At 47.1% G+C, this 18,141-nt stretch overlaps 1 protein-coding gene across 2 annotated transcripts in view; it reads right to left on the reverse strand.

Moving 5' to 3' along the window:
- Positions 1–1,353, reverse strand: part of PRDM10 (PR/SET domain 10) — a 96,012-nt gene extending 94,659 nt beyond the window's left edge. Inside the window, exon 1 of one of the 2 annotated variants that reach the window (XM_068240378.1) lies at positions 1,321–1,353. The gene's annotated coding sequence lies outside the window, so the exon portion shown is untranslated. Of the gene's footprint in view, positions 1–1,228 lie in introns of both variants that reach the window. The other variant, XM_068240377.1, reaches the window with a different exon arrangement.
- Positions 1,354–18,141: the final 16,788 nt, after the last annotated feature.

Below are 18,141 nucleotides of genomic sequence, written 5' to 3' on the forward strand. Positions count from 1 at the left end.
GCATTTTAAAGGATCTAGTCTAGTCAACAGCCACTCCCTGCTCATGGCAACTTGGTAGCGAGCTCTATTTTGCAATAGGGTACCCAGCAGGTAACACTCTCCACACCACCAACCAAATAGGTTTAATTAAGTTGCGTGAGTAAAGGTGGCAGCTGAAGCAAACAGGTGGTAGCTGAAGCAACTGCTGTGTCCAAAGCCCAGCAGCCAAACTCAATGGTCCTGTTGTGCAATTTTAGTGGTGGTGTTTCCTGCAGAGTCCCCTTTCTTTAAAAATGTGTGGGCCTTTGTTCTATGAGGTTTCCACCTGGGTCCCCTCAAATAGACTGGCACAATTTTAAATTGCTCTAGGGCCTCTCTACTCAACTCTGCCCTTCCAGGTGCTCCACATTTTACTACTTATCACTTTGCTATCCACATAACAGCTGGGTACAAATACTGTTTGCCATCACAGGTGAGCTATATTGAGGGGACAACTACTAGGCCAGAAAGAAGGGCTATGTTGGGGGGGATGCCTCAAGACACAGGTCAGTCAATGGCACTTCGGGGACCATTTATCAGGGACACACTCCGATCAATTGTCTCTGGGCCCCCTTCTTAGCTCCGCCCTCCCATCAGGTGTCTCTGGGGCCCTCTCTTCTCAGCACCGCCCTCCCGTCGGGTTTTTAACGATTTTAGACGTGAGGGCGTAAAACAGGTACCGATCAATCCATCCCGACGTATGGGGAGGGGGGGTCCAGGCGACTTCAGTGACTCCGGATGTCGTCCGTACCCCCAACACCCTGGAGCTCGGCTCTCCAAGGGGCGCGTGTTATCGCCTACACATACAAGGCCATCCCATACCCTCAGGCCCCTCACTCCTGACACCACTGCGGGTCTCCCCCCAGTCGGTAAAATGCGTTGTCCCAGCAGTAGCTAGAAGGGGGCGGGGGGTGGACTGTACCACACAGCGCTGTACGGGGGCGAGCCCGGGAAGCAGGCCTCTGCCTTAGGGAGCGGATGCTTGCCCCAGCCGCCTCTGTGGACGCCACTTCAATCAATGCACATTCCCTAACTGTCCATCTATGACCCCCACGCTGGCCAAACACCCGTAACCCCAGCAAGTCCGCCATAATGGGCGCGACTACCCCGCCCAGAACCCCTATCCCAGAGCGGGACCGCCGAGGAATCCACCATCACCCGAACCGTGCTTGACACCAACCCACGGACCCCCATTTCTTCCCTCACCTACCTGTTGCTGCCCCAGAACCCCTGGCGCCCCGGCCGCTTCCCTTCGGCCTCCACAATTCACCATTTCGCTGGAAATTGCTAACCCGTCCTCACCTCAGAATGGTAGCTGCAGAGATGGCGGCTCTGGCTGGATTAGCATAATCTGCCTAGCAACTGCGGCACGGTGAACGTTGATTGGCTGGTTTTGAGCGTAGGAAGGCGGCACTACCCTGTGTGAGTGGAATATAGCTTCGATCATTACCGGTTATACCGAATGCCTGGGGATTTCCCGGGCCCGTGATGGCGTGGTTGTGGGTTCGTTGCGGGGGTCAATCAGAATTTGGGGTAGCGCTGCGTTAGATACCGACTGCTGCTGCAGCGGCACCCTTGGAGAGCATAGGGACTGCAGACAGAGAACCCTTGACGTCATGGGACCTGTGCGGGAGGACACAATAGTACACAGTATAGGGACGCTTTTAATTGTAGGTTTAAAAGAAAAAAATCTATTGTGTTACAGTTTACAGTGGAAGAAAATAGTTACCATCATACAATGCACCGTGTTATTTGAAGGAGGCTGAATCATGCAATGGGAAGCCTTTGTAATAATATTTTTCTCAGTGTGATTATGAAAATTTACAGCTTGAAAATGGACCAATCAAGTTCGGCCAACGTAGAATTCAATTGCTTAATTTTCAAACTGCACAAATTTGCATAAGCCTGCTTCAGCTCAGGGTATTTGCATTTTATTGACAATGGCCTCGACTAATAAAAAGCAGTGCGATAAAAAAAATCTTGTCGGTATTCTCCCAGATGTGCACACCTCTCTGCAACCCCACACATAGAGATGAGCCTGCCTAGGCCGGAGTGCACATGGACACTGGAAAGTGCCAGGTGCTGGACTGGGGTAGGTAAGTGACTGTGATGCAAGGCTGCCTGTAAAACCTCCCTTTCCGCCTAAAAGGAAAGTATTGGCACTTGCCTAAAATCAGCCTGCATTTATTAGAAAAACTTCAAAAAGGGCATATCACACAGCACAGATAAGCTGCATTATTATAGACTCACATTGTACCTACCTTTCAGCCTGTTTCTACAGGTACGCAATAATAACACTAGCACTTGGAAGTCATGGAATACTCAATACAGGTTAGTGCGGGCATGGTGACAAATCAGGTAATTTCGGCACAGCAGTTTGGACGTCGCAAGGCGCAATGAGATTTAGGCTGGCTACACACCAGGACGTTGCGTTTTAGGGGACGTTATGGTCGCATAATGTGCCCCTAACGCAACGCCTGGTGCTCCCTGCTTTGGACGTCAGAGTGAGCCGCGTTGTGCAGCTCACTCTGGCGTCCGTGATGCGCACTCTTGGACGCATGCGGCATCACGTGGTCCCGCCAGCCAATCGCCGCACAGAGCGGCCGCTCCAGGAAGTAAACACTGCACGTCACCGAGTGCAGTGAATATTAATTAGCCCCCCAATCTGTTCCAGTAAAATCAAAATCCACGTATATGCCATCAATTAGTACTAATAAATATCTGAGTACATTTTTAGAACTTATGGAAAAGTAGTTACGGCAGATAGATTGGAGTAACTCAGGAGTAGTGGACAATCCAACACCAGGTGAGAGATGGGCATTGGAGGATCTAAAAAGACAGGAAAACCTTGTTATTAAGGCCAGTGATAAAGGGGGAAATCTTGTTATTTTACCACGTAGTATGTACGTTAGAGAAAATTACAGACAGCTCTCTGATGCAAGTACCTATAGAAAAATCATGAATGACCCCTTTCCGCATGTAGTTGACGAATTAAACTACCGTCTCCTGGCTGGTTTGAGTCATGGTGTGATCAATTCGGATGAGTACGGATTTATGAGGGTGGAGACTTACTCCAAGCCCACTCTATACGTTCTCCCGAAGATACACAAAGGTACTCACCCTCCGCCAGGAAGACCGATTGTTTCTGCTGTCAATGGTCCCTGTGAAAATGTTGGTCAATTCTTAGATAAGAAATTGCAATCACTGGTCCGTGAACTCCCATCATTTGTACGTGACTCCATGGAGATTCTAGATCAACTTAGGGATTTCCAAATTGATGAAAATTGGTTCCTGGCATCAATCGATGTGGAGTCATTATATACATCAATTCCACATCAGGTGGGATCAGATGCTATTGAACATTTTTTGTTTAGAGCATTCCCATTACATGAAATGCATAACTTGTTTCTGAGAGAGTTAACCCATTTTGTGCTCACTAATAACTTCTTTACCTTTGAGGAAAGGTACTACCACCAGATACGGGGCACAAGCATGGGGGCGGCTTGCGCCCCCTCCTACGCTTGCCTACATTTAGGCATGTGGGAGGAGATGGAGGTGTATACCAACGAGCTGTTCCGATCGGGGGCGGTCCTCTGGCTGAGGTACATCGATGATGTGCTGGTGGTGTGGAGGAGGTCAAGAGAGGATTTTGAACAATTTGTTGCTGAATTGAACCTTAATACTCGGAATGTTCGTTTGACTTTTTCCATTGATCCAGTTAGCATCTCATTTTTGGATCTATTGATCTTTAAGTGCGGGGATCATTTGGAAACAAAGACATTCCGAAAGCCTACAGCTGGTAACTCTCTCCTCCATGCCGCCAGTCATCATCCGGTGTCCCTGGTCAGGGGAATCCACGTCGGCCAGTTTTTAAGGTTGCGACGCAATTGCTCGAGTTTGGAGCAATTTAAAGCCGAGTCGACCCAGCTCTATGATCGTTTTAGAGCAAGGGGATATGGGCATAGAACTTTACAGCGTGCATACAATCGCGCTTTACGTGAAGATAGGAATCAGCTGCTTCGCCCCCGTGCTCGTGCCCCTAGTTCTGGTGGCGGTGCCCGAATTATTACTATGTTTAATGGCCAATGGTCTAAAATAAGGGAGGCCCTTAGTAGGTGCTGGCATGTTCTCCAAATTGATGAGAATATTAAGAAAATCGTAGGCCCTCGTCCATTGCTTACCGCTCGAAGAGCAAGAAATCTACGTGATCACCTGGTAAGATCCGAATTGCCAAAGTTACAGCAGGGGACATGGTTAGATAGAATATCGCCTCCTGCGGGAATGTTTCCTTGTGGCAACTGTAAGGGTTGTAGATGTGTCCTAAAAATGAATCAATGAGTCACAGGATGGTTTGAGACACTATAGAATAAAATCCTTTTACAATTGTAATACAACTTGGATTATCTATTTACTCATGTGTCCATGTAAAAAGTATTATGTTGGAATGACTACTCGTGCATTTAAGGCACGTTTCTTGGAGCACATGTGCGATATCGTTAGTGGGGAACGCAGATCCTCAGTTGCAGAACATTTTCAGGAGGAACACAATGGATCAATAATGGGTTTACGTGGATTGGTGATTGATAATCTTCCTCCCTCTTTTCGCACCACTCGCACTGAAAAGGTGCTTCTACAAAAGGAGGCAATGTGGATGCATCGCCTGGGATCCATTTTCCCTGATGGTCTAAATATCGATTTTTCCCTTAAATGGTTCTTGTGACCAGGTTGGTGAGCCCCCCCATCCCCCCCCCCTTAATATATCCCCCCTTTTACTCTCCCCCCCCTTCCTTTTTCTCCCCCCCCCCCCCCCATTCCCTCCCTGCCCCATTCCCTGTCCTCTCCTACTCCCCTCCTTTCCTTCTCTTTCCTCCCCTTTCCCTTTTCGTTTTCCTTCGGCTCCCCTCCCTGGTCCTTTATGAGCAGTTATTGTGCGAGATACGGGCCCTCTTTAATTCATGCATGTCATGGTTGTGTTGTTTTGATGCTCTAGCGCATAGCAGGAGGTCCGCACCTTGGGTGAGCGGTGGTTTGATGTGCGTGTGGACAGTGTAGTATTAAGACCCCTTTTTCCTTAGTGTAGGGGGTTTTTGAACTTCAATTGTCTCTTAGGCAATGGATATGACTTTTCGCATCCCCCTCTAACCTAATAGATCCGGATCAGCGCGCCTTTCCGCGTCTTGAATTACAGCATTGCTGCATCTGAGGAGGTGGAGCCAGAAAGATCCTTTAAGAAGGCGGCTCACTCCTCTAAGCTCCGCCCTGATGAAGCTTGGTGATACCAAGCGAAACTAGTCAGCGATTGGCTGCTGCCACCCAGCCCACCGGCCTCCGATCCACCAGGCGGTGACGCGTTGGGAACTCCGAGAGAACGCGTGGAGGTTGGCGTCCCGTATCGGAGCAAGTTGATCACTCTGAGAGGACCCCACGCAAAGCGCAAAAGACGCCTGTGTTGGTGTGTATCCCGGGGACAACGAAGGACAGGAGCGGCCAACCATATGCACTAGATGTTTATGTGCACACGCGCTGCATCGACTCCCCAGCAGAACAAATCGGGTCTGCAACGCTTGTAGACCTCACGCCGGACCACACTCCATAGCGGGGGGCCCCCCTTGGACTACAGCATCTACAGCCTGCCTGAGCGGCTGGAACAAGGTAGCCAGGTGAAGTGCACCAGCTCTGATGGACATATGGAGTTCGTGAGTATGAAGTGCAAGATCGCTAGGCGTGGTGTTCTAGGTGTTCTGAATGAGACTTTTCTGCGTCTGTTCGGGTTACGCTGAACAGCCCTGTTGATGCTTGCTTTTTCTATGCTGCTTCCCTGATTTTGCTATCTGCCACTGCTCAAGGCCTCATTGATGGACATTTTTGCTGCTTAAGGGGTACCCCAGTGCATTGGTTTGTGTGAGTGGAGAGGTGTGCCGGTGTGGATTGTGTGGCAGCCATGGTTTTAATGACAACAGCGCTGTTGCTCTTTTAGCTTTTTAGAGTAGGAAATAGATAATTTAATAATAAAACGGAATGGTTTTAATTTATATTCATATCCACTTACCAGCATGTTATATAGAGTTTGTTCACTGCAGCAGTCGTGTGTGGTTTCACGTTTTAATAGATGTGATATAATGATGTATGACCCTTCACTCAACACCCCCACATGTTCTATATATTGGGACAAGTTCCCTCCTATCACCCCACGCACACCCATTCCGTCTAAGGTAATTAGGTAATTTATCTATATTTTTATGCATATCCTGCCAGTAATGGCGCACACATGGACTCTTCGGCGGGCTACTTCCGCCAGTACTGTAGGCCTCTCGCACTCCAACAGGAAGCACTTCACACGACCTCTACCTACGGACCAATGACGTGCGCTGTGGGCGGAGTCTCAGGTCAAGATATCCGAGACTCAGAAGCGCCGTCATTTGCCCGGATACGCACATGAGCAAGTGCTACAGAGCGCGAAACGGCTGTTGTGCACATCCATCACCCCCTGGTCACCACACCCCTCTGCAGGCCTCACTGGATGTATCCACGATATTTGATGCAAGACTGCGGACAGGTTTGATGTTATTATTCAATACCACATGTCATCTGGCTGCGGACAGTGAATAAATGCAGTAACAGGACGGTGCCCGGTTTCTGCTTCTTTATGTTTTCATGCTCTTTTAGCTCAGTTGTTTATGTGTAATTGGTCTCGCTTCATGTACAGTCAATAAAGGTTTTCTAATTTTGCATACACCGGTGTGTCCTTAGGAGCCCTTTGATTGCAAGGATTTTTTGAAACAAACAAGGCTCAGGATATTAATCCAAAATCGGATAGGTGATGCTTAATAACCACCTATGTTCCTCAATTTCTTCCCCCTTCCCAGTTCCCCGTTAAACATTAATTAGCCATGTGCCTGGCCGCTTTCCGCTCCTCCCCAACGTTACTGAGCATGTGCAAACAGTCTAACGCGGCTCTGCCGCTTACAAAGTACTGCATGCAGTACGTTATATTATGGCGCAGCGTTACTGTAACGCAACGTGGGCACTGTGAACAGCCCATTGATTTTTCATTGCTGTGCGGTGGGGTGCGTTACAGGCTGCTCTAACGTGCGCCTGTAACGTCCCACTGTGAAACCAGCCTTAAGGATGCAGTGGTGCCCAGTGATTAATTTGGGCAAAAAAAAGAAAATTCCAAATTATTTACCACACACACACACACAGACACACTTGAAATCAGTGCAGGATACAGCCTGTATATGGCTGATCCTGCTGCTGCACAAGTCCCGGCTGTGTTAATTACTATTCCCCATCCAGGCCGCCATGGATGGTGGGGAATATTATTATTATTATTGTGTTTTAAAAGCAACTTTAGCTCCGTCTTCTGACGGCGCCGACGTTACTTACTCAGCGCCGCTATAGATGTAATTCCTATTACAAAAAATAGCAAACAAGAGAGCTCTGAGCAAACAAATGGGTACAAATGTATTAATGCATATAGCAATAAGAGCAAACTGTCACAATATTAAAAACACCCCCCCCCCCCCCCCCTAAAATCAAAGCAGTAAACTTGGCTAAATACATGTGTCCCTAATAGGAGTGCACTTCCTATGAACAAAGGGATCCCAACATGCATGTATATTGATTTTCTTCAGACCCAATTTATACTGTATAGAACGGTGTACACCACAACTCAGCCTGGTGTGTGACGAATCTTCAGATTCCCCCTGTGTGCAAAGCGTGCACGCCTCTGTGTAGACACTTACGCAACCATTACTGACACTTGTTAGTGTCAAACCTCCACAGCGTCAGCCAGCTAAATGTAAACAGTTTGGTATTGCGGTGGTCCACTCACGTGAGCAGGCTATGGGACCTGGCTGCCGTGCGATTCCTCACTTCCCAAAAGGGACCAGTGGTGCGGTAGCTTTTACCTTCATAGGCCGCAAGATGCGGCGATATCCAGCCTTGGGAGACCCAGCTGCGACGCTAGGAGGAAGGTTGCGGAGGCACGGTGGGAATGCCACGCCTACCGGCCGGAGGGCTTCACTGACACGTGACGCGTTTCATCCAATCAGGATTTCCTCAGACGTGTGACGTCAGAGTGAGGAAGCTTTGCTTTTATGCCCATCCTGGGCTACAGTAACTTGCATGAAATTTAAAAAGGCAGTTGCCCAGTAAACATACAAACTCTGCGCTCAAGGCAGCCAGATAAAGGCGAAGCCACAGGGGAACTAGATATTTAAATCCAGGTCATAGGAACACTTTAATGTTTAGATCTTTATTTAGTCCAGCTGGCATCAAACTTCCACATTTATAAATCAACTCTGATTCTTTGTTCCCGATCAAAATCGTCCCGTCTGGGGCTAATGTTCAGTTTATATATTCCCATAGCTCGTAAGCCTTTTTGGGTTTGCATCATGTTCAGACTTAAAATGCATAACCATTGGATTACATTTTTTCTTTTCCACATTAGGGTTCCTTATATTTGCTACGTTCTCTCTTATGCGGACATTAAGTGCTCTATATGTTTATTTATATATATATATATACAGTGGAGAAAATAATTATTTGACCCCTCACTGATTTTGTAAGTTTGTCCAATGACAAAGAAATGAAAAGTCTCAGAACAGTATCATTTCAATGGTAGGTTTATTTTAACAGTGGCAGATAGCACATCAAAAGGAAAATCGAAAAAATAACCTTAAATAAAAGATAGCAACTGATTTGCATTTCATTGAGTGAAATAAGTTTTTGAACCCTCTAACAATAAAAGACTTAATACTTAGTGGAAAAACCCTTGGTTGCAAGCACAGAGGTCAAACGTTTCTTGTAATTGATGACCAAGTTTGCACACATTTTAGGAGGAATGTTGGTCCACTCCTCTTTGCAGATCATCTCTAAATCCCTAAGGTTTCGAGGCTGTCTCTGTGCAACTCTGAGCTTGAGCTCCCTCCATAGGTTTTCTATTGGATTAAGGTCCGGAGACTGACTAGGCCACTCCATGACCTTAATGTGCTTCTTCTTGAGCCACTCCTTTGTTGCCTTTGCTGTATGTTTTGGGTCATTGTCGTGCTGGAACACCCATCCACGACCCATTTTCAGTTTCCTGGCAGAGGGAAGGAGGTTGTCGTTCAGGATTTCACGATACATGGCTCCGTCCATTTTCCCGTTAATGCGATTAAGTTGTCCTGTGCCCTTAGCAGAAAAACACCCCCAAAGCAAAATGTTTCCACCCCCATGCTTGACGGTGGGGACGGTGTTTTGGGGGTCATAGGCAGCATTTTTCTTCCTCCAAACACAGCGAGTTGAGTTAATGCCAAAGAGCTCTATTTTGGTCTTATCAGACCACAGCACCTTCTCCCAGTCACTCACAGAATCATTCAGGTGTTCATTGGCAAACTTCAGATGGGCCTGCACATGTGCCTTCTTGAGCAGGGGGACCTTGCGAGCCCTGCAGGATTTTAATCCTTTGCGGTGTAATGTGTTTCCAATGGTTTTCTTGGTGACTGTGGTCCCTGCTAATTTGAGGTCATTCACTAACTCCTCCCATGTAGTTCTAGGATGCTTTTTCACCTTTCTCAGAACCATTGACACCCCACGAGGTGAGATCTTGCGTGGAGCCCCAGAGCGAGGTCGATTGATGGTCAATTTGTGCTCCTTCCATTTTCGAACAATTGCACCAACAGTTGTCACCTTCTCTCCCAGCTTCTTGCTAATGGTTTTGTAGCCCATTCCAGCCTTGTGCAGGTCTACAATTTTGTCTCTGACATCCTTGGACAGCTCTTTGGTCTTTCCCATGTTGGAGAGTTTGGAGTCTGCTTGATTGATTGATTCTGTGGACAGGTGTCTTTGATACAGGTGACTAGTTAAGACAGGTGTCCTTAATGAGGGTGACTAATTGAGTAGAAGTGTCTAACCACTCTGTGGGAGCCAGAACTCTTAATGGTTGGTAGGGGTTCAAAAACTTATTTCACTCAATGAAATGCAAATCAGTTGCTATCTTTTATTTGAGGTTATTTTTTCGATTTTCCTTTTGATGTGCTATCTGCCACTGTTAATATATATAATATATATATATATATATACGGTCACATGGACAGCGGATATAGACAATCCTTTCAGTATTGCAGTCGATTTTATTGTTGACGTAGAATGATTCAGATAGGTCCCAATTATAATAAACATTGCCTTTCTGTATAAATCTGCAAATATCACATCCAGCACATGTATACTGTCCCTTTTTCCTTTTCTGTGTATCATTCCTGCGCCTGTCCCAGCTAAACTCGCTGCTGACCAGAATGTCACCCAAATTAGTGCTTCTTCTAGCTGCTATATGAGGATAGCCACCCACAGCTTTTGCTATTATTGGGTCCCTCCCCAGCAGATGCCAATGCCTATTGAGTATATCTCTGACTTCTTTATAATGTGCCCCATAGGTCATAACTATTCTAGACACTCCCCCGTCAGTTTTGGGGCTTAGTGGAGCAGGCGCAATTTCCTGTGAATAGATTTTAGGGCCAAGAAAAGACCTTCTTCCCCTCACAAGTGCTTTGTGATGTGCAGTTCTCAGAATCTTATTTGGGTACCCCCTTGCCTTTTAGTCTAGCCATTAAATCACCTGCTTCTTTTTTGAACATATCAATATCCGCACAATTGCATCGCAATCGTAAAAATTTGCCGGTGGGAACCGCCCACTTTTGTGCAGGTAAACGTGCACTATGTGCTGACGGGGGTATTTCCTGAAGTTTCCTTTCTGTACGTTCTGGTTGTTAAGGAGATGCCCATTTTGCCTATCTGTAAATCCAAAAAAGAAATCTCATGCAAACTATAAGTAAATGTCAGAAAGTTATTCCTATTATTTGTGTTGAGCTCAAGAACAAAGGACTTTAACTCCGCCTCCGTACCCTTCCATAGGACAAATATATATCGTCCACATAGCGGATTCAGAGGGTGACATGCTCCCCATACCCACGCGTGGCCCGCACCACCTCCTGCTCCCAAAAACCTAGGTGGAGACACGCGTAGGCCGGGGAGCACGCCGCCCCCATCGTTACGCCCTTCTTCTGCCTGTATATATTTCCATTGAATTCAAAAAAATTGTTGTGCAAAAAAATTTTCATGAGGTCGAGGATAAATTCTCCCTGCCCCTCATACTCTGCATAATAAATCCCCAAGTAATATTCGAGGGCCTCTAGGCCCTTGTCATTGGGTATAGAAGTGAAAAGTGACTCCACGACCAACCCAACGAGGAGCCAATCACTTTCGACATGTACCCCCTAGACCTATTACAGTCTATGGTGGCGCCGGCTGCGCCCAAATCTTTCTGCGCTGAAAAGCACTGCTACACACAAACACACGTCCAACAACTTGGAGAGGGGAATAGCCTTAAAGCGGGATTGTCACCATTTAAAAATCTAATTTCAACAGCAACTGGTCTGAGTGTATTAAGTGATAAAGATGCTAATCCTGCGTTAAAAACTTTCAAAACTTTTTCTGCTGTTATGGTTTGTAGTTATCACATACCTTAGGAGCACTGGCCCTTTAATTGCCATTGCCAAACAGTTGCATACTGGGGGTGGTCTTTTTACCTATAATATATTCCTCTTCCCTTTATTCCCCCTCCTTCTAATGACTTAAGACAGTGCACTTCCTAGTATAGACCTCAGTGGGAGTGTCTGAAGACTCTGGGAGGAGGGCGGGTAACGAATACACAATTAACAAGAGGAGAAAAAAAAGTGAGGGAGGAAATTATGTCAGGTCAAAGGTAACCAATATAGAAACTGTCTAAAATAGGATTCTCTGCTTTTACTTTATAAAATTCACAGGAATCCTAATGTGGACAGTGCAATACATCTGTTATGTAAGTAAAACTGGTATTTATCTTCTTGTATATATGTGTTATATTCATTTCTAGGTCAGCATGGGTGTCACTTGTTCTTTAACACCACCCAGCAGTTTGCCTGCAGCAGGTTGAGCGTCTTTCAGCTTCACCCTGTGCCGAAATTTGGCTGCAGCTATTTTAAATGTACCGTATTTTTGGAATAAGATGCACTTTTTCTTCCTCAAAATGGGGGGGGGGGGGGGAGTGGGTGCGTCTTATATTCTAAAGGTACGGTATTTTGGCCCCAAAACATATTTACCGGAGGCTGCCGCCGTGATCCTCTCCTCCGTCTGACTGCCGCCATCCAAGGGTCGCAGCATCCGTCATCTGAGGGTCACATTAGCTGTCATCAGAGGGTTCAGCAATCCCATCCAGCATCCCTGCTCTTAAGTGTCCTAGCCGCCTGCTCTTCTTCACTGCAGTCTTGTATGCAGACTGCAGCCTCGCGGTGATCACGCGCTGCCGCCCGCCGCCGACTTCCTCCATAGTTACGGCGTTCTCTTCTTAGTTACAGTGCCTCCTTCTGTGTGACGAGTGGCGCACGTGCGCCTGACGTCATGCATGACCCCGGCACACGTGCGCCGCTCGTCACACAGAAGGGGGCACTGTAACTAAGAGGACGCCGTAACTATGGAGGAAGTTGGCGGGGTGACAGTGCGTGATCACCGTGAGGCTGCAGTCTGCATACAAGACTGCAGTGAAGAGGAGCTGGTGGCTGGGGACAAAAAAAAAAGTCTATCTAAGCTACACTTCCCATCTATACTAACACCTGCTACACTACACTTCACTTACCCCTGCTGCCTCCACCAACTACACCTTACTTCACTAACCCCTACTACCACCACCAACTACACTGTCTTATATTCCGAAAAATACGGTATGCCATAGTGCTTAGGGTTGTGTTAGTACAGTGCTGTCCAACTGGCGGGCTGCATCCGGCCCGCCAGGCCTTCTGCTGCGGCCCCCCTGCTGTGGCAGTGTTAGCCCCGAGTCCCCAGAGCTGAGGGGACTTTTTTTTTTCTTTTTTTTTACCCTTTTTCCCCATGCCTCAGGTGCTATAATTTAAATGTACAGCCCCCCTCCGCTCCGACCGCCCCCCCCCCCCCCCCCCCCCCCGTGCTGCTGCCGCAGTCTCACCTCAGATCGGCGGCAAGCAAGAGATAGGAACCAGCCAGACCAGCACACGGCAGCCGCACGGGGGACTTTAAATGCAGGACGTGACAGATGATGTCACTTCCTGCATTTAAATTCAACACGCGGCTGCCGTGCGCTGGTCTGGCTGGTTGCTATCTCTTGCCCACCGCTGATCTGAGGTGAGACGGCGGCAGCGTCACGGGGGGAACTAGCGGAGGGGGGCTGAGAAATGTAGCAGCCGATCTAAGGTGAGGTGGCGGCAGCAGCAGCACGGGGTAACGAGCGGAGCAGAGGGGGGCTGTAAATTTTCATTGTAGCAGCCGATCTGACGCCATGCCAATCCAGACTGCATGTTGTGGGTAAATATGCAGCCAATCCAGACTGCGTGTTGTGGGTATATCTGCAGCCAATCCAGACTGCATTTTGTGACTATATCTGTAGCCAATCCAGACTGCGTGTTGTGGGTAAATCTGCAGCCAATCCAGACTGCGTGTTGTGGGTATATCTGCAGCCAATCCAGACTGCGTGTTGTGGGTAAATCTGCAGCCAATCCAGACTGCGTTTTGTGAGTATATCTGCAGCCAATCCAGACTGCGTGTTGTGGGTATATCTGCAGCCAATCCAGACTGCGTGTTGTGGGTATATCTGCAGCCAATCCAGACTGTGTTTTGTGAGTATATCTGCAGCCAATCCAGACTGCGTGTTGTGGGTATATCTGCAGCCAATCCAGACTGCGTGTTGTGGGTATATCTGCAGCCAATCCAGACTGCGTTTTGTGAGTATATCTGCAGCCAATCCAGACTGCGTTTTGTGGGTATATTTGCAGCCAATCCAGACTGCGTGTTGTGGGTATATCTGCAGCCAATCCAGACTGCGTTTTGTGAGTATATCTGCAGCCAATCCAGACTGCGTTTTGTGGGTATATCTGCAGCCAATCCAGACTGTGTTTTGTGGGTAAATCTGCAGCCAATCCTGAATGCGTTTTGTGGGTAAATCTGCAGCCATTCCTGAATGCGTTTTGTGGGTAAATCTGCAGCCAATCCTGAATGCGTTTTGTGGGCAGATCTGCAGCCAATCCGAATGAGTTTTGTAGGGAAATCTGCAGCAGCCAATCCGATTGCGTTTTGTGGGGAAACGGCTGCTAGGTTTTTTTTTTCCCGGGGGGGGGGGGGGGGGGGGGTATTCCGGCCCTCCACCATGTGGCCTGGAAAAAAACCGGCCCTCCATGCCCGCGAACTTGGACAGCACTGTGTTAGTACATTAAGGTCAGTCCATATTGATGGGTTGTTTCAACTGGTCTTCACAGTGCTACACCAGTATTCTGCTCTAATGTATCAGCACTACTTGTACATGAGATACAAATGAGATCTCTTCTTTAGCCCACCTAGAACCTATCTTTCCTATTTCAGGAAATTACACCAGAACTGAGAGGGATATGGAGGCTGCCATTTTTATTTTCTCTTAAACCATTGTAAACAATGTATCAGAGCTACTTGTACCTGAGATAGCTGGAACCCTTCTGCTGCAGGGTCTTTCAAGGGGATGTATAAGGCTAGGTCCACACAAGTCCGGGACAGATCAGATCCGTTTTAAACGGATCAGGTTTGGTAATATATTTATTTATTTTTCCTCCGTTTTTAACTTTTTATGTATGTCCGTGGAAACATGCCCAGGAGAGGGGGGGCCACCGAACTGGAGGGGAAGCAGCCAGGACTGGGGTGATAGCGGTCGGCTCCCTCATCTGGGACCCCCGTCACCGCTCCCCTCCAGCTATTTGTGCAAAATTAGGTAAAATGTAAAGTATGCGGCGATTGGGGACACTTGCCTTCCTCTCTTGCGTTCCACCACATGCTGCTTGACTTCCTGCAATGTTGCCCCCTATACTTCAGAGGGTGGCATTGCAGGAAGTGATGTGGCAAGCGGAGGAAGTGGGGAGAAGGTAAGTTCCCCGCTCGCAGCATACTTTACATTTTAAATAATTTTGCACAAATAGCTGGAGGGGGAGTGGGGATGGGGGACCCAGATGAGGGGGGGGGGTGACCCGCCGACTGCTGTCACCCCTGTCCTGGCTGCTTCCCCCTCCAGCATGGCAGCCCTCTCCCCACCCACAGGCTGTGACACAGAAATTGATCCGTTTCTGTGTCCAACATTGCCTGTGTAGAGGGGGATCAGTTTTTCTTTTGCCTGCCACTACCCCTCCGTGTATCTGGATCCATGTGCGGTCCAGGAAAATGCAGCAAATGTGGACCATCTGTTCAGGTTCTGAAAACGGATCCCCTAAATGCAGACTGATCCGTTTTTTGGTTGGGTGAAGAGGGCTGCTATTTTTAACATTGGTATCCGTGGCTCCGGTTTTGATCCGGGCTGAAAAACGGAGCCACGGATACGTTTACGAACCAAGTGTGAACCCATCAAATGAACAATCGGTTATTATATAGTTACATACAGTACTTTGGGTGAAAAAAAGAGGTGTTGGTAGCCGGAGAAATGAGCAACCGCTTTGACAAGGGCTAACTTTTAAGTTGTAGATAAGTACAGTATTTGTGATGTTACAGTTTACAATATTTCTTGTTACGCACATCAAGTCAGGAACTGCATAAACCTGTGTTCGATGACTGCAGAAAAACAGTTTGTACTGATGATATAAACACCAGATGAAAAAGCTGCAGATTAGTCAACAGTGTTGACATAAAAAAAAAAAAACATTTACAGGAGGTGGTGGAAACTAGAGGTGGGACGATGAATCCCTTGAATCTTGAGAAAGATTTGTGGATTTGAATCCTGACTTGATTTTCGCAGTTCAAATCCAACAAATCCTGATTGGAGAGATACACCCGCTGTTGCTTTTGCCTGCAACCTGAGCATTGCTCACACAAGCGATAGACCCAGAGCCCCGCCGGCACTATTGCCAGAGAGATTCACACGCTGATTCTTTTGCATGCAGCCTGAGCCTCACTCACACAAGCAATAGAGCCAGAGCCCGGCTACAGCTATTGCCTGCAGCCTCACACGAGCTACCACTGGAGAGATGCACATGCTGACGCTGTTGCCTGCAGCCTGAGCCTAATGCTGCGTACACACTTGCGATAACGATCGCTCGTAAATGCCAATTAACGATCGCTCGTAGTCGCTCGTACGATTATTGCCTAAAGTTTGTTCATAAGCGATCGTTAAGTCAAGCGATGTTAAGGCAATGATTGCTCGAAAATTTTTTCCAAGAAGTTGGATATAATCGAGCGATTGTCGCCGTGAAAATGAAGTGTGTATAGCGATCGTGCGAGAACGATCGCTATCTCATGAACTGCGCACGTGCGTTTACACCGGGAACGTACGTATTTCCGGGAACTTTTGTTTCGTAGCGATCGTTCAGTGTGATATTTGAAAACATGATAAAGAATTGTGCACTTAACCCAAATGTTTATTAAAACATTAGTTACTATCAAACCGCATACAATGCACTAACATAGGTATGTATGTATATTGATTTGTTATTGTTTTGTTATTTTTCTAACATGTACACACTTTTCTGTTGATATGTTTCTTTAAATATGTCTCTCTCTCTCTCTCTCTCTCTCTCTCTCTCTCTCTCTTTTAATAATACTCATGAAACGTGTTGTAGGCTTGTGGGCCAAAATTTTATTTTTTTTTAAGACTATTTTTCCAAAACAGTTTGCAACAATAAAACAGGCCCAACATGGGCAACCATGTGTAATATGGCCAACATGGCCTACATCACAAACACATTACTGTGCAGCAGGCTTTTTTGTGTATCAAGTGTCACCCAGGGTAATGGTCTAAACTGCCCCCCCCCAACATGAAGGCCAGTTCTAGGTGGCCCCTGTATAGGTTAGCTAGGTAGGTCACCCAGGCCGAGGGTTTTAAAATGCCCCCCCCCCCCTTCCCCACCATGGAGGCAGGTATAGGTGCTCACAGTTTAGGTTAGCTATGTAGGTGCCACCAGTATGAATTAGATAGGTAGGTGCCTGCAGTATAGGATACATAGGTAGGTGACTGCAGTATAGGTTAGCTAGGTAAGTGCTTGCAGTATAGGTTAGGTAGGTACCTGCAGTATAGCTTAGGTAGGTGACCGCACTATACATTAGGTAGGTGACTGCAGTCTAGCTTCAATAAGTAGCTGCCAGTATAGGTTACATATGTAGTTGACAGCAGTATAGGATAGATAGGTAGGTGCCTGCAGTATAGGATAGATAGGTAGGTGACTGCAGTATAGGTTAGCTCGGTAAGTGCTTGCAGTATAGGTTAGGTAGGTACCTGCAGTATAGCTTAGGTAGGTGCTGCACTATACATTAGGTAGGTAGGTGCTGCACTATACATTAGGTAGGTAGGTGCTGCAGTGGTGGTGGGAGCGGCCATAATAGTAATAACTCACCTTTCTTCATCTTCAGCCGAATAGCCGATGTCTCTCTGCTTCAATATACTTCCTGTCTCGGCATCTGTCTCATTAATAGCGCCCCTTGTGTTGACATGTGGGACATTATCACAGGGGGCACTGTTACTGAGACAGATAGCGAGAAAGGAAGTACATTGAAGGTACGTGGGATCTGCTATTTGGCTGAACAAAGGTGAGTTATTAATATTATACTTGCTTCCACCAAACCCCTCTGTCCGCCCAAATCAAGCACACCCGGCAATGGCACCTATCACACGCCCATAGAAAAAGTGCTGATGTCCACATGTCATCTCTGATGTGTGGGGTAACCAAAGTTCTCATTGTTTGTGGAACAGTCTTGCCACCTTGTCTCTCAAGGCTTGCACCTCCCTCTGGCTTCTGCTCATTGCCTCAAATGCGTTGGCCTTCACCACTTCCATGTTAAATAGAGCCGCATCCAGTTCATCGAGCAGTGCAGTAGCTTCTTCATCCTCTGTGTTATTGAAAGCAAAATAGATAAGTTAAAGTTAGTTTTGCAATAATGATGTTGTGCGTGTGTTGTATTAAAAGCTATGTTATGTTTTGGTGTTATGTTGTCTTCATTGTAAACGGTAATATTCTTTGGCAGATGAAGTTTTTATGAAACATCAGATTTGGTTACATACACGTCCAGTGGGTGTCGCTAGCACTCTGACAGGGGCTGAATACAATGTCATTGACTTTGTTGCTACACACTGCA

The sequence above is a fragment of the Hyperolius riggenbachi genome, chromosome 6 (genome assembly GCF_040937935.1).
Source record: "Hyperolius riggenbachi isolate aHypRig1 chromosome 6, aHypRig1.pri, whole genome shotgun sequence".
Taxonomy (NCBI): domain Eukaryota; kingdom Metazoa; phylum Chordata; class Amphibia; order Anura; family Hyperoliidae; genus Hyperolius; species Hyperolius riggenbachi.